The following is an 11,837-nucleotide window of genomic DNA, read 5'->3' as shown; positions in this document are numbered from 1 at the left end:
ATCTCACTTTGATTTGTCATGACGGATTCGTAAGAAGGTATTAATGCAACAAGCACCCCCTCCCCCTTTCTCTCTCTTTCTTAAATATATAGTTGTGTTTGCTTGATCATTGCCGATACGTTTTACGCAGCCCGAGCACTATCTCTCTCTCTCTCTCTCTATCGTGTTTTAGTGTGTAAGAGTGTTCCATTGGTGTTAGGGTTAGTGTAAATTCCTTGCTTGTTTGTGGGTTGCTCTAATGATTCTCCTCTTTTGCGTCCTAGTTCGCTCTTAAACTAGGTGGTGCCCCTTGTGTAGTTGGGATTTGGCTGTGGGTTTGTTGTTTTGGTTTGTGTTGTGTTGTGCCCCAGCCCCATTGAGCAGCACGGGAGCCTTGAAGGGTGTCTAGAGGTTGCTCTTCTTGTTGCCCGCCCCGGACCGCCTCAAATTGGTGCCCCCACGGAGGACGGCTTGTGGATTTTTGTGTAGAATCAACCTTTAGCATAGTCAAGTAGTTTGCATGAATCACGAAAATTTGTATGATCCCTTCATTCCCATTGCAAGGCAAAAGGTACACATAATTGTTAGTACTAAGTTGCAATTTCAACGTGTCATTCGTAGAATTTTAGGTCCTCTTAGGTTGGCCGAGATAAACGCTTCAGTAAATCCTTTTATTTTGCCTCTCATTAGGTACGACCTTAGTTTGGACGTCTATATTTTTGTTTTGTTTTAAGCATTAGGTCATGCATAGACCATGGATAATGGCCCAGGAATAGAGGTTTTCCCCTTCCATTTCACTCCACACATTAGAATAAACATTGCAATTAGTAGGAAAATCCATTTTCAACAACGTATGGTGTTCATGTTTGGTGCCCAAAGAGTAGGAGAAATTCTTGCATCACCAAACCCTGTCATTCTACCTCTCATCAACTACCACACTTCTTTTGATGTACATGTGTTCATTTTATTTTAAAATGAAGTGCAGCCTGGCAAAATGGTGTGTATGTTTGTTTTTTCTTTGTCCAAGTTGTTACAAGAAACAAAAAAACGATCATTTGTTCTAACTGGGAATGTGTGTGCAGTGAAAGTTCAATCCTTAGAGATCTAGCTCTATTACCAATTGAGTTGCAGGAGCAAGTAGTAAGGTGTCTCCCTCATAACAAGAGGGTGGTGAAGTTAAGACGGAAGGTCCTACGCGTGGATTCCATTTTCCTCTTATTGTTGGGCACTAAGGAAGACCGCGCATTCATCCAACTAGTGTGTGCCCTAAGATTGGTAAATAGAGTGAAATTTGGCGTTTGGCGAGTGCATTTCACCATTGAGGAAGACTCTTCAGGAAACTTGCGGCCAGAGTTCATGCTTCATAGACTCACATTTGGTGAATTTTTCCCTCATTTGCGTCTTATTAATAGTCTTCCTTTCGCTTTCAACAAAGGAGATAGGGAGCTATTCAGAGCTTGTCTTAATAAAGAGAGCATAGAGAAGATTGCAAATTTGTATAAATTCTCATCCTTCTCTACTTTCTATGACACTTTGTTCATAGAGACATTGTAAATCTCTTTATGCTTTTGAATGATTTAACCATAATCCTAAGGAGTTTTTGTCCAGGAATTTTGTAGCACAAGTGGAGTCTTTAAATCTGTGACTCAGTTTCCAGGTTGCAGATCAATCCTTTGATTTTTTTGGGCTAAAGTCAAATCTGAAAGTCAGTTTGACTCCCATAGATCGATTTGAAGTAATACACATAGACTAATCACGAGAGTTAGCAAAAACTCTACTGTCTTTATAGAAGAATAGCTTATTTGATCAAATTTGTAAAGGAATCAGGTTGTAGACGAGAAACCGGCAAGTCAACAGAGGTTTCAATTGAATCAAGTAGAAATTGACAACACTAAGTCAATCCAAAGGTAAGTACTCTATCCAGGGCTTCATAAGTCTATATGAACCTTAGATCTGGTCATGTACTAGGAAATCAGGGAATACTCAGAGAAACCTCAAGTAGAGTATCCACCAAAGAAATCGTGAATCAAGGAAATTCCTTACACACAATTCTTGAAGAAGTCTCAGACACTTTATCAGATTCAACATTTGAAATGTCTTCTTACACGACTCACTCGAAAACCGGAACGATAATGCGCTATAAGCATATTCTCTCTTTTTATAAGACTAACCACCATGGATCCCAGGTTTACTTGGACCCTAACAAGGAGTATGCTATTCGCATTGATGACCATGGTATTGAGTTCGAAGAAGAGATTAGGGCAAACAAACAAGGTAAAATGTACATGGACAGAAACGAAACTCAGTATGTACAGATCAAAAACCCTGATGTGATAGACAAATGGGTGTTAGAAGTAAACACCATAATCCCAGATATATCAGCAAAAGAAGGACCTCCAACTTTAGAATTCGAGGGATACGATCAAGTAGATTTGAAGCCTTTGAAACGGCTTAGTACGGATAATCCTAGGATCGGAGTCTTTTTTTGGGAGGATAGAAACATAAAAGATCTTTTGTGGACTTTGCATGCTAAATTAGGACAACTAACGGCCATGAAGATCATCTATATCTCCAAGATCAAAGATAAGGGATCAACAGACCTACCAACCTTCCGGTTTAGGGATTTTTATAACAACAACTTTGTTATGATGACTCCTGAGGAGGTAGAACAAACCAAATACCAAGGGTATTCCATAAGGGATTGGATATTGGGACAAGGACCATAAACAATTCCAAGAGATGAACACCGTGAGAGATCATCTGAGAATAATATTAAGAAACCAGAAACCACCTCATCACGTAGAAAACCGGGTGACACTAAGGCTAGTATAGGGCTACATGAGTCACTATTTCCAACAGACTGGTTTGAAGGCCTCGGAACAGGACCAACTTCCAGGAGACTGGGAGTTGAACCAAACAGACGCGTTAGACTAGCTGATTTTCAGAAATAGGTCAGAAAATACAGTGGATCAAGGGTTCCATACGACCATTTAGCAAGTGCTAAGAGCAAAACGTATATTCTATTTCCAGACTCAATTCCACGGGTTTGGAATGACTTAGAAGGAAAAGCATTGACATGGTTCCAAAACATTCCACCAAGGTCAATTATAAACTTGAACACATTAGCTCAAGGATTTGTAGCTGCTTGTTCCAAAACGGAGATCAAACATAATACGGTAGTTTAAATCTATAGCTTTAAACAGAGACTTGGTGAGTCTGTTAGGGATTGTGCAACTCGAATGAAACAATACATTGCCAGATGCCCAGGGCTAGAGATAACTACAGAAGAACGACTCGTATCTTTGTTTCTAGACGGACTGCTAAACAAAGAACTTCATGCTATACTCTATAGTAAAATGCGTACAACCCTAGAACTTCATGCTATACTCTATAGTAAAACGCATACAACGCTAGAAGAGTGTTTATCAGATGTTATTGAATTAGGAGACAATTGTGATATTTTTAACGAAGAAGATGTCCCTAAGGATAACCAAAGCGAGAAAACAACATCCACTAAACCAGCACAAGTGGGAACGGCTGCTGCAACACCACTTTCAACCATAGAAGATGTGCTCAAAAGGATGAATGACATGATGAACAACATGTAAAAAGCACCTATGAGGGGAACAGGACAAGGGATACCTCAATAGGGACAACCAATTAAGCCACAAAAATGGTGTGAAATTGAGGGTAAATGGACCAACCATGAGACCCACGAGTGCTACTTTAGACCAAAGTATGATGGGAATGTTCAGTACGTGCCTATGAGGCCACAAGGATAACCCATGTATAGATATCAGCCTAATATGGCCCAAGCTCAAAGACCACCAATGGGTATGGAAAGACCATAACCTGTGTTGGGTCAACAACCTCCTTACCTAGGACATAATGTAGTGCCTGTAAAGTACATGCGCTCCGAAGGAGTCAGAGATGAACAAGCATTAGTGCCTGTTATACCCTATGCTGAATCTAATCCATCTACAGTAATGGTAGAAGGAGATTGGTATAATTCACATCCACCACCTATGGAGAAAACTGTGACTTGTGCTCCACCAGATCTTGCACCAATGTATTATGTAGCTAATCAAGGTGTATGACCTCCCATGGTAAGACCCATGATTAAGCCAAGAACGGAAAACTGTCACAACTGTGGTGCAGATGATCATTAGAAAAATGAATGTCTAGATCCTGACAAAAACCTCAAGCCAGTTGAAGCCTATTGCATACAATGTTGCAAAAAGGGAGGACACTTTCCGGAAGATTGTCCTAAAAATCCTTTAGACAAAGGTAAAACAGTAGTAAACGTAGTCCAAGTGATACCTAGTAGCTCATCGGAGAGTGAACTGAATGTTACAATCAAGGTAATCACTAGAGCCCAAGGCCAAGAAAAAGAAACACAACTCCTCTAATGATTCAAAAGTTTCCTCTCAAAGGATCAAAAGAAGCAGAAGCAAAAGATATGAGATGAAAAAAAAAACAACGGGTTGAAATCGAGGAGAAAGCAAAAAATCTATTCCAGGAAAAGGTGAAAGAAACTGGAAGTGAATCAAGGAAACAATCGTGAAATATGGAGAATTCTGATTGATAAAATTTTTGAGCCTATTAATGCCGCCTTGGAAGCCTACCAAGCAGGACTTAAAGCAGGCCAAAACATGGAAAACAAATGAAAAAACTATCCTTCTCCAGACATGGAAGCAGCTAAGCTGGAAGCTTATCAAAATTTGGTAAGAATCACGCAAGAAATTCTAGAAAAACAAAAACCCAAGCTTGAAAGTATCACAAATCTTGAGGAGCTTGTGGTAAGAGACACTAAAGAAAAACCCGATGTGGTTGCAGAACCCCACCTTGAAACAAAAGAACCAGAACTTATCGTGCCGGACAGCAAGATTCCTTAGACGGAATTCCATTTGTAGAGGAAGACTGGCCAGGACACTTATGGGAAAAAGTTAGAGAGATCAATGATGGGAGCCTAACTCTAAAGTCAGCTCCTATAGAGGAAGTTTGGTTGGATAACCTACCTATTGATATGAACATGGATGTACAATCCTTGTACAGGGATTTTGGATCTGAAGCTTCAAGAATGTTGAAACCATTGACCTTGAAAGCATTACCTTCTTGCTTGGGAGATAACAAAGATGAATCCATAGTGTGTAAGACCACTCAACTAAAAAGAATTGAACAGACCCTAGAAGTAGACAACATTCATTCAATCATGTCTACACCCATCCAATGCACTCTTACCTTCGGAGAACTGTTAAAACTTAGACCATATTTATGGAATGATCTACAGAAAACCCTAGAGAAGGTGGGGATAACGGGGTTAATCTCAAAAAAATTGGGAAAATTAAAAAACAAAATGGACAACAAAGAGATTCAATTTGTTCCCATGAACAAAGTCAGAGAATATTACCAAGGGGAAGAAGGAAACACTACCCTTCCAGTGAAATATAAATGTTAATCATTTGGAACCATGTAGGTACCACAAACTTGTCCTTCATCGGCCATAGTAACTTAGAACTACAATGGACAAATAGAAAAATATTCAATATCTTTGACAAAAATTTATTCTCATGATTCAACAGTCTCAAAGATACCACAACATGCAGCAGTCTCATCCACTCCACAACATGTCGTATCTTAGTTCAATCAAATAACAACTGAAAAAAAAAACACAATTGATTGAACCAATTGAACCACAAGACAATTGATTAAATTGAACTACAAGACAATTGACTAGAGACATATAGATTCAAATATATTTCAAATGACTCAATGAGGTGAACCACCCCAAACCTAGATAATAGACTTCAATGTAAATAAAATACCCAAACAAAAAGACAAATGTATAGTACAAAAATATTCAGGCCGAGTAAAAACACAGCACAAGTTCAAGAAGCGATTGTTGCTGGACACTATTAGGGTCTATCTTTAAATGCTCTTTGAAAAAGATCAAAACATCAAATGTGTTTCTTCTAGCTTCCCGCTCTCTTAACTTCATCCAAAAATCTACTTTTATCTAAATAGCCCTCATGGCATCTTGATCGGCGTGGTAAAATAATTCTTCCGAGAAATAAACTTTCCTAGCTGCACTCCAAAAGTCTATCAACATGTCGAATAGAAATCCTAATTCATAAATGTCGCTTGCTTTTGTGTATTCATTTGCACATTGTGATTTATAAATTTTTGGAGAAATCCACAGTCTCTTTGCAATCTCTCCTTCCTCTATTGATTGTACCTCCAAAACTACAAAGTCCGATTGAGAGATTGGATGCAAATAATTATTTGATACGCGCTTGGCTGCCGTTCTACGCATCATGCCCCAATCAATGAGGTCATCGGAGGGTTTATTTGCGCGAGTAAAGTCCAACATTATGTGAAAGGATGCAAGTCGTTGTGCACTATACCAGCTAAGTGAGCAGTCACAACACCATCAAGTAAAGCGTGTAAGATTGATGGCATCTGCTCAACCAGTGCTTTGATACATGCAGTCTCTATTTGGTAAGTGCTGATTTGCTGGTGGCAGTGACCTCCAGCCATGTTGTAGCCTGTGCATGTAGCATCTAAACGCTTCGTGGACAAATGGAAAGTGACACATCATGTCCCCCAAGGTGCCTCCATATTGTAGTATGGAAAGATTGTGATCCAGAAAGCCTCGATGGTAAAGCCAATGCATCTTACAATGGAGGGGTGAGGTGTTTGAATTCCTTGCTCTCTCAAAAAGTTATCAAATTTTGCCTCACTCCCTCCCTTGTAGCATTTTTCTACATATGTAATGTGCTTTAGAAATAAAGAGATGCCTTTAATGGTGTATAATGTGCACACACCAAAAGAGGCTGCTCCAACCCTTGTACCTTCCACTAGGGCCTCGTGGGGAATGCCAATCAGATGAGTGTACTTAGCATTCAATGCTGTGTGCATGATTGTGTCGGTGCTTCTAGCATCTGATCGGCCACCCAGAGCCACTTGTACATCTTGGTCCATGTTCAATCTCTTGGGTAAGGAAGCTTGGTCTTGAGCCATTGTGTGGAAACCACAAGATGTGAGTTTATATTTTGCACGTTGCACTCTCACACTAATTCCAACAAACCATACCCTGAGCCATTGTCTGGAAACCACAAGACATGAGCCATTGTATAGAAACCACAAGACATGAGTTTATATTTTGCATGCTGCACTCTCACACTAGTTCAAACACACCATACCCTGACTTAAAGACTTCAAAAAATTGTGCAATATTATATTCATTTAGGTTGATAATCATTTTGACTTTATCATGCTTTGTTTAATCATAGAAAATGCAATAAAAATAAGTAACTTCTAAAAAAATCATCCAGGTGTTAAGTATGGAGCCTGATTTACCCTTGTAATTTTCTGTGGTAAAAGCACACATTTGTAAGGCCCCCATTATGAGGAGAAGCCATCGTGCGTGAAGGAAAATCACTCACCGGAAACCAAAATTTTCACGGACAAGAATCAGGGGCAACTTTAAAGGCCTCGGGGGCGGAGGCCCCCGATAATTTTTTTCGCCGGCATATTATGGCCGGACGGCGACCGGAAAGTGGTCGAAAAACAACCGTTCGGTTGGCCGGTGGATGCTAGTCAATGGCTACCTAATGACTGGATATTATATGTTGAGACTGAATATTGTTGAGTCTGAAATTGGAATGTTGCTCTGAATATTGTTGACTCTAAATATTACTAGGTCTGATATTTGATCAGCCAGATATTTGATGAGTCTAAATATTGCTAGGATGGAATATTGCTGGGTCTGAATATTTGCTGAGTCGGATTATTTGTTGAACATTGCTGGGTCGGAATATTGCTAGGTTGGATTTTGGCTAAGTCGGATTTTGGCTAGGTTGGATTTAGCTCTCTGATATTTTATGTCAAGAACCTTTTTGGGTTGGACATTTATAACCATCAATTAGCACTTGTTTTAGAATGAGTTCTAAGTAGGGAAATGCGTGAGAAGCTTTAGTCATGGTTTTCTTTGCTCTGTCTAATCTTTTCCCTATGTTCTGTTTGCTGACTCTGAAGTTATTTGAATGTGTCTTTTGCTGAGTCTAATCATGGAGTGAGTGTTTATGTTTTGTTTGAGAGCATGTGTCTAGAGAGATATTCTTGTGTTGTTGAACCCCAACACATTTGGCGATCCCGCTGGGCCATTGAAGGTTTCTCCAACACATTTGGTGAACCTACTACAATTTTTTGTGTGTTGTGTCTGACATTCTTGTCTTGTTGAATACCTACTATAATGGTATATCTGCTTGGTCTGATTACCTTCTGTGTCAGCATTTGAGGTTGGTGTTTGTGTTTCATGAGAGTAATGATGCTATGAAAGAACCTATCCCAAAGGAGAAATTGTTAGACCCAGGAGCGGAAATTCAAGATTAGCAGAACATGTTTGATTAAAAGTGTTGTTATAGATTCAAAATTCATATTTTGCTGCTATAAGTGTTGCAGATTCAGGTTGCATACATTCAACAAGGTGTTGCAAATTCAAGTTACACAGATTCAATAGGTGCTGCAGATTCACACTGTGCAAAATGGCAAAAATTAGGATGATTTTGCAGAGACAAAAGAACACTTTCTTGAAATCAGAGAGAGAAATCTATGCTAAATCTGATGTTGATAATCAGATCTGTCGAAGCAAATAAATTCAAGAATGATATCTTTTACTGAATTTCCAAACATATAAATACATCACTTGTCATAATAATCAATATCTAATTCTCCTAAATGATTTTCTCATATTAAACTGATCATTTAATGTGGGGAACTGCCAGGGGAGAAAAGGCTAGAATATTGGTTAACCTAGCAGACCCCGACCACAGTAGGGATCCAAAGGAGGGAAAATAGGGATCCAAGGGGGGGGGGGGGGCTCTGCAAAAGATCCATGTGAAAAAATGGGCTAAAAAGACCCTAAGGTTCAGCCCATTAAGACTTCCAAAATGCTAAGGTTCCAAAATTCAAAGGTTGTGTCCAAAGGGTTAAAGCTTAGGGGGCATTGGATGCTTTGTGTGCTCTCCAAAGTCAACACATATCCCTACATGGGAGGGGGCGATCCCTTCTTCTAGGGGATGAGAGAGAAAGCCACACACACACACAGGCTCCCTTTACACAAAGGGAATGAGGGACACATGTCAGCTCCCTAGGCCAGATGCCCACAAGGTGTGCCCAGTTTCTATTGGATGACCCTTGAAGTGGACCAATGAGAATTAATCTAGAGTAAATCTAGTTTAATTAATTTAAAAACATTTAATAAAAGAAACCAATGAGAATTAAGTCTCCTAGAAGACTATTGGGCAGTCTCCCAAGGGGTCCAATGAGCATTCAAGAGCCCAATGGCTTGCCTGATTCCTATTGGCCAGGAGGAAAAGGGGTCCAATGAGAGTTTAGTTTAATTATTTAATCACCTAAAGCTCTCACAAAAGGGGAAAGGGGGACACATGTCAGAAGGCTATCACTTATGCTGCTTAATTGTCATTGGCTTGACTTGGGGAGAGCCAATGAGGGCTCAGCAAGAGAAAATAGCAAGAGGGCTCGCCAAAGAGAGAGAGGGGGATGATTTTTGCAAGGCATTATCACACACACACTCACACAATCTCATGTGTGAAGAAAGAGAAGACTATCTCTTCCCAAGATTTAATGGAGAACTCATCACCTACTCCAAGCTTGTGAGATAGAAGCCTACATCAACACACTCTTGGCATGTGGATGCAAATCCAACCAAGAGCCAAGCTTCAATGCATGCTCATCTCCTCTACCAAGCTAATTACTAAGCTAAGCTATGCTAATATGAGTGATTATGTGAGGAGATGTACATCTTTCTCGTAAGATACTCCTTCTTCCTCTCAATCTACTCTCATACCCTGCTAGCTCTCACCATCTTTGAAGGTGTGTGAGGTCTTGGGTCTGAGAACGGGGATAATTCAAGTTGTGTTTGCTAAGTGTTTTGCTTAGTGCATGAAGCTTTCATCTTCATTGCACTAGCTAGTCTTGAAGGAACACAAAGAATTGTATGCTACAATGTCTCTCTTGATGGGAGAAACCGTAATACAAAGCCTTTTGGAGGGGGGACCGGCTCCATGCAAATCCGGTCCTCAACTGTTGTCATTAGCTTAATATCTCTCTCTTTTGAAACTATTGTCGATGCTATCTAACTAGGTGTTATGCTTTTTGTTGCTCTCTCCACACAAGCACTCTTGTAATTCTCATTAGGAATCTATTCCAATGAAATTCCCACTATGTTCATGCTCATTTCCGCTACACACAAGATATTAGGCCATTAAATGTTACATCACTAAACTAAAACATCCCAATCAATTCAATCAACCAATTAAATGGACTATGCGGACCCTAGTACAACATCTGTGGCTCTTCATTTAGCAAATTTAATGGGTCTCGGATTGGTGTAGTGCATCGATCTTGAGGGCTGAACATGATTGTTGTATTTTAATGAAGTGAATGTTATGGGGGCTAAAAGGAAGAAAGAGAAATGTGAGGTTTGCATGAGTAAGAAGCATGAGGTGGATGATCGTCCATTTGTAGCTGTTGAGTGCTCAAAGAGAGATGCTTGTAGGAGGTGGTGCATGGTGGATTTGTGCACAAAACTTCATAAAATTAGCCACAAATTGTATACAGCAACTTCCTATAACAAAATGGAAAGAGCCTTAGAGAAGTTAGATGATTTTGAAGATGACTTGGAGAATTCATATGAATGGCTAGATGATCATAAAGGGGATATGCAAAAATCATGTTCTAGTAGAAAGAAGGTTTTCAAGTTGCAGAAAGCATGTGAGAGGCTGAGGGATGCATATGAGAATGAGTTTGAAGGGGATTCGAGTGATGATGATGATGGATGGATGGATAATTGGTCATGTAATTCACCAAGTAGGGATACCAAAGATGGAGGAGAATGAGGTGCAAAAGGATGTTGGCCAAAAGGGCCTAGAAGAGCCCCTAGATACCCCTAACCTACCACTAGAGTATACCCATGAAGTGGAAGAGGAAGATCCATTGCTTAAACTTATGTTGTCTGCATATGGAAAATGTTGCTATCCTATTTGTGAGGAGAATCATGCCCTACATAACCATGATGTTGTTCATGTTATTCAAAGCACACTTGAAGAGGTGGACAGTGAGATGAATGCAGAGGAGGAATTACTGGAAATCAGATTTTCCTGAAATCAAATTTGCTGAGCAGGAATTTCAAGAAAACTTACCAGCTAAAGAGGATTCTTCACCAAAAATATCCATACAAATCAAAATGTTGCAAAAAGGTGTTGAAGGAACATTGAAGGAGTTTATAGATGCTGATTCTGATGATCGGAAAATTCAGACAAAAAATCAGACCACTATGCCAGATATTGTGGATGATGAAGCAAATCAAAATTTTGGTTTTGAATGTTTTGAAGGACAGCTTTTGATGTCACAGGTCGATATTAAGCAAGATATGTCACAGGTCGATATCAAGCAAGAATTGGAAGAAGCAAATTGATTCTTGTTCCAATCTAGATAGGGATGAATCAAGAATAGGTCTCACATACTAGATTGAGCATGAGGAATGTGAAGAGCAAGCTGAGATGCAAGGCGTTGATTCATAATTTTTTGAAGTGTTTATGGAGTTCCTCGCAACTCAAAATGATCTTGAAAGTGCTTAGATTGAGAAGAACTTTATTGATTTATTTTTTTTGCAACCGAACTTAGATTTATATGATGTTTTTGAGGAGAAACTTGAGCAAACTAATGTAGGTCTACAAAATTTGTGTGAAGATGATCTAATACTCTGTTTTATAGCTATGAATCAATTTAGATTGAACCAAAGGAAAATCATATTGATTGTTTCTTGAATTTGC

The 11,837-nt window shown here is 39.5% G+C and overlaps 1 pseudogene; it reads left to right on the top strand.

The window, feature by feature from the left end:
- The first annotated feature begins 10,887 nt into the window (after positions 1–10,887).
- On the top strand, positions 10,888–11,585 carry LOC147446628 (uncharacterized; annotated as a pseudogene).
- The last annotated feature ends 252 nt before the right edge of the window (positions 11,586–11,837 follow it).

This window comes from Adiantum capillus-veneris, chromosome 12 (genome assembly GCF_014529385.1).
Source record: "Adiantum capillus-veneris isolate H3 chromosome 12, ASM1452938v2, whole genome shotgun sequence".
NCBI lineage: Eukaryota > Viridiplantae > Streptophyta > Polypodiopsida > Polypodiales > Pteridaceae > Adiantum > Adiantum capillus-veneris.
The sequence above is the reverse complement of the archived record's forward strand: the minus strand, read 5'-3'. Positions and strand labels throughout refer to the sequence as shown.